Consider the following 8,183-nt stretch of genomic DNA (forward strand, 5'->3'; position numbering starts at 1 on the left):
AAAGTTAGCCAGTAAGAAGTTAGAGCTAATGGACCAAGCAGTGATTTAATAATTAATTAATTAATTTCTGTGTGATTATTTTGGGTTTAAGTTAGCTGGGCAGCTGGGAACCAACACACGCCCCCCTCCTCCTCCTACAAATTGGCACCCAACGTGGTGGACTAAATCCATGTAAAACCTGAGAGAGCTTGGAAAGGAACTCTAGACACAAAACCCCCAAAGTTTAGATGCATTTTTTTCCTTAGCTGTGGGAAACACAGCTCCTTTAAGAGAGGTCTTCCTGATGAAAAAATAGCCACACCATTTTCAAATGCTGGCTTTCTGGGTCGTGCTGCCAGCACAAACTCTGACTCTCTCAGGCAGGAGATCTATCTGGCTACAGAGCATTTGAGTAGGGTTTGTGAGCAGACTGCTGCAGCTTGCCTAATGGTGACATGGACTGGCTGTGTGCCTGAGAATGGGGTTGTGGGCATGGCTCTCAGAGGCACAAGTGGCTTCACCATGCTGGACTGGGCAGGCAAACAGGAAGTACCACATATACCCTAGTAATGGCACAGCTTAAGTTTTAGATTGGGTGGACAAACAGAAAGTACTGTATATACCATAGTAATGGCACAGCTTAAGTTTTAGATTGGGTGGTCAAGCAGAAATTACCATATATACCACAGTAATGGCACAGTTTAAGTTTTAGATTGGGTGGGCAAGCAGAAATTACCATATATACCACAGTAATGGCACAGATTAAGTTTTAAGAGGCGCTTAGCACTTTAAAAAGCACTCCTGGACAAAGAATTACAGATATGCAATAAAGACAAATCCAGATGAGTCACAGTGTTGGATAAATGTACGTAAGCTTGGTAGAGAGAAGAAAAAAGTATAGAAAGTCATAAAATAAAGTTAATGCTTTAAAAAAAGGGTAAAGTCATTAAAGAGACAGAGTACAGATAGTCATAGATTAAAAAGAGTAAAGAAAAATAAGCCATGTAAAAATGGAAAATTCACAGAGAGTCTGGATTATGTATATTATTGTGTTATATTTAAATTTTTTGTCTGTGAATGAGTTAAGTACAGAGAGACATTTTATTGTATGGGCTGCTAAGCTAAACCAGTGTGTATATTATAAAGGTATTATGATTTCCAAATTTAGATCTAAGGATATGTTGCTTTGGAAAAGAGTTTCTTCTTTTCTTTCCACCAAGGATAAGAACCTGTGGAATCCTTCCAGACTAATGTGGTTTGATGGACCAAGATCTCTTGAAAGGTCATTTGAACACTCCTCAAAAAATTATTTTGTCCAATAAACAGTAGAAAGAAGTTTGGACAGAACTACGCTCATATTTCCAGATATTGTCTATAAATGTTTATTTACATTTAAAGGGGGATATGCTATAGAGATTTGCCTTGGTATGGATCTTGGTTTATTAATAAAAATTTAAGGTCAATCTTGTTATATGTGTATTTCTGCACTTGATTAAGGTATTGTGATTGTATAGTTTATTTAAAATGTAATGTATAATTAATAAATATAGATTAAGTGCCCACATGGTGATCCATTATGGGCACCAGGCATGCACATGCTACAAAGGTTCCTGCAGGCCAAACATTTACACAATACACTAAACTAAATAAATTGAAAACAAAAAAGAAATATAGGTTAATAGATAGTCATTTATAATAGTCAAGTTTGTAGTCATATTAGTTAGATTTTCTAAATGTACAGAGATGTATTTCAGATAGATAAATATTCTTCAAATCTTTCAGAGACCTTCAGAATATGGCATTTAAATGTTTTAAGAAATTATGACTTTTCATGACAGTGAGACACATCTCCTCCTGGCAGCATCAAGCTATTTCAAGAGGATGATGGGTATTGAAGAAGCTCCTTATGGAGTTGGTTAGCCATTTGGGCAAGAAACTGCTCTTTCCTGGACTTCTTGACTGGACATGCAGGGCCCACAGAGAAATGACTGCTGAACTTGCCTAAAGATGGCCCTTTGGGGATCCTGCTTAATAAAAGAGTCTTTCAGACATTCTGCAGGACGCAGAAGAAAGTGCCAATATAGGTGGAACTGTCTTTGAAATTTCCTGCACAGGACTAAGGGCCTGTGGGCTGAAGATTGGATGCTCCAATGGTACAGAAGAACCTTGGGCGACTGTCCAGGCAGCGAGATGCCTCTGTCATTTCTAGAGTTTTGGAAGTTGCTTACAATGAATTTATTGTTTACTTAGGTAATATTACATCCTTCTGGAGGCTTTGATGGAGTTGAAGAAAAGCTAGTTAGCTATAGTTTTGCTTAGATATGATAAAAGATAAAGTAGATATAAATATTGTAACTGTAATTCTTTTTTTTTTGTTTGTTTCGAGACAAGGTTTCTCTGTAGTTTTGAACCCTGTTCTGGAACTAGTTCTTGTAGACCAGACTGGCCTCAAACTCACAGAGATTCCCCTGCCTGTGCCTCCCAAGTGCTGGGATTAAAGGCATGCATCACCACTGCCCAGCTGTAACTGTAATTCTTGTTTGATACCTGTTTTGTTATATGTAATTTCATTATGTTAAAGTTAAAGCCTTCCTTTTTGCTTAAACAGAAAAGGGAAAATGGTGTGGGAGGTCCTTCTGGCTATGTGTTGCTTTTATTGGTTAATGAATAAAGAACTGATTTGAGCCTACGATAGGGAAGAACAGAACTAGGAAGGCAAACTAGACTGTATGCTGGGAGAAAGAAGGGTGGAGTTAGAGAGAAGTCATGGAGTCACTGGAGATAGATGCTGGGAACTTTACCCAGTAAGCCACAGCCATGTGGTGATACACAGATTAAATAGAAATAGGTTACATTAAAATGTAAGAGTTAACCAATAAGATGTTAGAGCTAATGAGCCAAGCAGTGATTTAATTAATGCAGTTTCTCTGTGATTATTTTGGGTCTAAGCTAGCTGGGCAGCCAGGAACCAACAAGCGGCCACTCCTCCTATAGTTATGGAGGAGTAAGGGAAGAGGTGAAGGGGGAGGGAGAGAGGAGAGAGAGAGAGAGGCAGAAGCTGCCTCTCCAGAAGAAGGGCAGAGAGAGAGAGAGAGACAGAGAGAGAGAGAGAGAGACAGAGAGAGACAGAGACAGAGACAGAGAGAGACAGAGAAGGCAGGAGATCCACTTGCCTCAGCAGAAGTGGGGAGGTTGGGAGTGGGCAGGGCTTGTGTCTTAAAGGACAGGGTACCCAGGTGACAGACCAAATGAGCAGATTACAACATTTCCATCTTTTTCTTATAATAAAAAAACCCAGGGAGTTAGACATAGCAGGTTGAAGGAATTGGGATGGCAGATTCTCAAGAATCCTGCTTATTTGTGGTGTTGAAGTCTTCCTTGAGGGCCTAGAGAGCTGGATGCTGGTCATATCCTGGAGTAGCTTTACTCCTGTCCAGGGTTTGTGGTGTGGAACTGTCCAGTGTCTCTTGGACCTGGAAAGATGTTGGCAGAACAGAGGATAAATTTAAGTTTAGGACAGAAAAAAATTTTCAAGACTAGGAAATTGAGAAGGGTGTATCTGACCTGTTTAAGGTGTATCCTTCAATTCAGCTCCCTGAAACTCACAAGAATTCTTTGAGTTTGTGAAAATGTAAGTTTTAGACACATACATTGTATAAACAGCAGCACATTTATGCCAGAATGACTGCCACAGATGTCTTTGCACAAGGAAAAGTATTTTTAAGACTATGAAAGGCAGCATGAGAGAGAAATTTGATAGCTTATATTTGTCCTCACACCTTTATAACTGCAGGCACACACCTTAATAACCTGCATTTGTGTATCTTAAAACACCTTTAAGATATTTAGAGCATGTTAAGAAGTTATACTGAAATTTGTTTGGTGAAGTTGTCCTTTTAAACTGACAAAACCTCTCAGCTGTCAAACTGCATCAGAGATCTTTGAGAAGGATAAAATTTTTCTTGAGCTATTGGTTTAAAAGCGACAGAGAGCTTACTTGGTTGGCTACCTAGACTTACTCCTCAGAATCCTCCATGCTCACTGAGGGTTGTATTTTCCTTTTGCTGTTTAGCACAGGGCCTGCCAGGTTTTAGAAGATCCTGTGGATTAGGAAATCTGTAGGAAGACAAACCTACCTCAGCCTGAGCAGCTAGGCAGCCGATTCCATTTGATTCTTTGTCTACATCTGGAGAGCTTCAGTTTAGATCAAAGGCAGTTCTGCCCAATGGTTAGTGCTTTCACTTGATGAAGTGAATTGTGGATGGACCCTGTTCTATGCCTGTCTGTCTTCTTTGTAGGAAATAGAGTGCTGCTGCTAGGAGCCAAGATATCCCTCTGTTATGGAAAGTCTTTTACTAATTAAACATTCAAATGCCATATTCCCCAGATCTCTGAGCAGTTGAGGCTGTTTATCAGGTATAACTACAGCTTAGAATCTGCCTGGAGAGCTACGTCTGAGCTTGACTGTACTGGCTCTTAACTTAACAGGTGATACTTATATTTGTGAAAGACAAAAAAGAAAAAAACTGTTTGCAATAGAAGCTTAACAGTAGAACTGACGGTAGTGGAGGGCAGCTTAATATATTTTAGAGCAGGGTTGAATCACATATACAGTGTTTTTGTAAGAGACTTAAAAGTAACAGGTGTGTAGCTGGCTAAGGGCGGATCTCAGAGTCTCTGGCTCATCCCTTTGTTTTAAGCTCAAAGAAAATGGCCGCAGTCATGGTTGTCCACATGGTGTTAACTTTTCTTTTTCTTTCTTTTTTCTTTTTTCTTTTTTTTTTTTTTAAACAGACTTGATTCACTTTTATTTTTCTTGTATAAAAACCCTTATGTGGTGGCCACAGCTGGAGCCTGGGTCCTCTGAACAGAGACTCTGGTGTGGGCTTTCACTAGATGGTCAGTGAATTCCTGATAAGGAGACTTGGTGAACACAGTCTCTTTCCAGAGGTCGGGGGTCAGGTAGCTGTAGGTCTTAGAGATGGCATCAAAGGTGGCCTTGGCAAAGTTGCCCAGGGTGGCAGTGCAGCCCCTGGCTGATGTGTAGCAGTCATCAATGCCAGCCATCATCAGTAGCTTCTTGGGCACAGGAGCGGAGACTATGCCAGTGCCTCTGGGGGCAGGAATGAGACGCACCAGCACAGAACCACAACGGCCTGTCACTTTGCAAGGCACAGTGTGGGGCTTGCCAATCTTGTTCCCCCAGTAGCCTCTCCGCACAGGGACAATGGAAAGCTTGGCCAAGATGATGGCTCCTCGGATGGCAGTGGCTACCTCCTTGGAGCATTTAACACCGAGACCTACGTGACCATTGTAGTCCCTAATAGTGACGAAAGCCTTGAACCTGGTCCGCTGGCCTGCCCTAGTCTGCTTCTGTACGGGCATGATCTTCAGAACCTCATCCTTTAGGGATGCTCCCAGGAAAAAGTCAATGATCTCGGACTCCTTAATGGGCAGGGAGAACAGGTAGATCTCCTCTAGGGACTTGATTTTCATGTCCTTAACCAGGCGGCCCAGCTTGGTGACGGGAATCCACTCCTTGTCTTCAGCTTTACCTCCGCGAGCCCCGCGGCCTCGACCACGGCCGCGGCCCCTCAGACCGCTACCGAATCCTCCGCAGAAGTCGCCACGGCCTCCTAATCCTGGGCCCCCGGGTCCTCCGGGCCCTCCTGCTGCACCGGCGTCATCCGCCATTGGTGTTTTCCAGAAGAAGAAGAAGCTGGTGTAACTTTTCAAATTAAACGTCTGCCGGTAGAAGTTAGAAATGTCGACTTGTTTCCCACGGGTCTATGCAGTGCTAGCGCGGAGCCCAAGAACCTTGCTCGTGGGAAGTGTCAGCGGTGATCTTGCCAATTGTCCCAGGGGACTGACAGAAACCTGGTAGAAGGCCCAGGTTTAGGATTTTTGCCCGCAGTGTGCGCAGCAGTGACAGAAATGGGCTCCGTGATCTGAAGAGAGACCGATTCTGCCGCTGTGACAGGAGGCAGTACAGTGGGTACCAGCGGGACAGAGAGATCATTACACTGCCAGGCGGGGAGCTGGAGCCCAGCAGTGGCGACACTGTTGAGCATGGATGTGATTACATGCAGGATAAAAGTGGATAGAAAAACATAGAAAATGTAGGTTGCATTTCCAGCCAACAATCACTGGCAGACTGTAAGCTATGTAGCTTGATATCTGGGGCAGTGGGGGCATTGCAAGTCTCCACACGTAAGGCAAGAGAATCCAGAGACTGAACTCCAGCGTCCTGGAAGTTCAGTACGGACCTTGTTTCATGATGACTTTGGATCGTCACTCAAAGGCCAGGGGCTGTGATAACTGGTGGGCACAAACTGAACCCCTACGTCTTCATGCGGAGTCGGAGGCCCAAACAAGGGGCTTTAAGCCCAATGGGTAAGTGGTTGACCAGTATTGGGCCTTTATTACATGGGTGAGCCACTGCCGAGGGATCGCACACTCATGGAGGCATGGCCAGATGTGTGAGAGGAACCTACCGTTTCATGTTGGGTGTAGAATTCCATTGATTTTAAGTTGGAAAAGCAATCATATAGAAGAAGAGTTAGAAGATTCCAGGATCCCTGGCAGTCCTCAGCTGAAAGGAATAACCTGCTGGGTTCACAGAACCAATGTTGTGCATGGGTAATTTAAAAGAAACCATAAGGCATGATTTCATTTTGGATTTTGGATTGTCATTGTGCTAGAATTAAAAACAAAAAAATGGATGCCACATGATTTCATTACCATCTTGGTTAAAAGTGACCATGTGGAGTTTGTATTAAGCTGGATTTTTTGTATGATGACTCTAAAAATAAGGTTTGATATATATAATCATATATTATATATGATTTAAAGTATTAAAGCTGCACCTCAATGTTTTTTTAATATTTATTTATTTATTATGTATACAATATTCTGCAGGCCAGAGGAAGGCACCTCATTACAGATGGTTGTGAGCCACCATGTGGTTGCCGGGAATTGAACTCAGGACCTTTGGAAGAGCAGGCAATGCTCTTAACCACTGAGCCATCTCTCCAGCCCCCACACCTCAATGTTTTTATGTTGCTCTGCCAGCTAGACTTTGTTAATCTAAGAGTCACCCAGGTGATAATGGTCATAAAGACATAAAGGGATCACAGGAAACAGCTGAGGTTTACACATGTATGGCAGGACTAGAGCCCCAAAGAATGTGCAGTTGCAACAATGGACCTTAACAGTTTTAGAGATGCCAGTGCCAGGTGGTTGTCACCAGAAGTACCAGCTACAGTGAAATGGAGCAGGCTGAGGTCTAAAAGACAGGCTGTGTATATGCTGTCGAGGGTGGGATCAAGAAGTACTTTATTTCTGATATTGCAGAAAGACATTTAAAAGATTTTAATTAAAAAAAAAACCAGTTACGACTATGGGACATTTATGTTTTATATTGTTAATGTCTGGACTTACAATAAAAAACTAAAATTAGGGTCAGAGCTATAAGCACCAAAAGCTAACCAGAAACTGGATGTTCTTTCCTTGTTGCTGTGGGAGTATCTTCCGCTCCGTCAGCCAATAGCCACTGAAATACCAGCCCACTGGGGCGTGGTATATTTCTCTTTTAAAAAGAGACACAGATTCGGATCAGGCCCTCTTGGTTCCGGCGCTTGGTCCCAGCTCCTGCTCCCGGCTCCTGCTCCAGCTCCCTTCCTGACGGTTTATGGTGTATGTAAGTTTTACCCCCCAAAATAAATAACCCCTTAAAACATAACTGGTGTGGGATTGATTCGCCGATAATTGGTGCCCAGCGTTTAGTTTAAGAACCGCCCCACCCCCCCACCCCCAGCTTGGCCTCCCAGGATACACAGGTCCGGACAGTCTCTGCCGGCTTACTTTGCCCTATTCGGCACAGATTTTTAAATTTTTCCTTGCAACATGAGTCAAAGAACTCACAGCGCAAGCTCCCTTTGAAGTTCCAGCAAGCTGTTTGAAACCCCTGCCATCTGCCATAACTGATTCGGAGTGCTGCAAGCAGCTTGACCTTTAACCCCAGCACAGGGACACGGGGCCCAAAGCACTAGGCCTCTTACAGGAGGCACATGTAGATAGGGTGGATCCAAATCTTAGTTGCATTCTAGTTATATTGCCTTCCAGAATTTCTCCTACAGGAATTTTAATGCAGAGGGAAGATACTATTTTAGAATGGATCTTTTTACCACACAAACCAAGTAAAA

At 43.0% G+C, this 8,183-nt stretch overlaps 1 pseudogene; it reads right to left on the reverse strand.

The window, feature by feature from the left end:
• Window positions 1-4,790: 4,790 nt before the first annotated feature.
• On the reverse strand, window positions 4,791-5,673 carry LOC148118231 (small ribosomal subunit protein uS5 pseudogene; annotated as a pseudogene).
• Window positions 5,674-8,183: the final 2,510 nt, after the last annotated feature.

Source organism: Myodes glareolus, chromosome 24 (assembly GCF_982192425.1).
Source record: "Myodes glareolus chromosome 24, mMyoGla1.1, whole genome shotgun sequence".
NCBI classification, from domain to species: Eukaryota; Metazoa; Chordata; class Mammalia; order Rodentia; family Cricetidae; genus Myodes; species Myodes glareolus.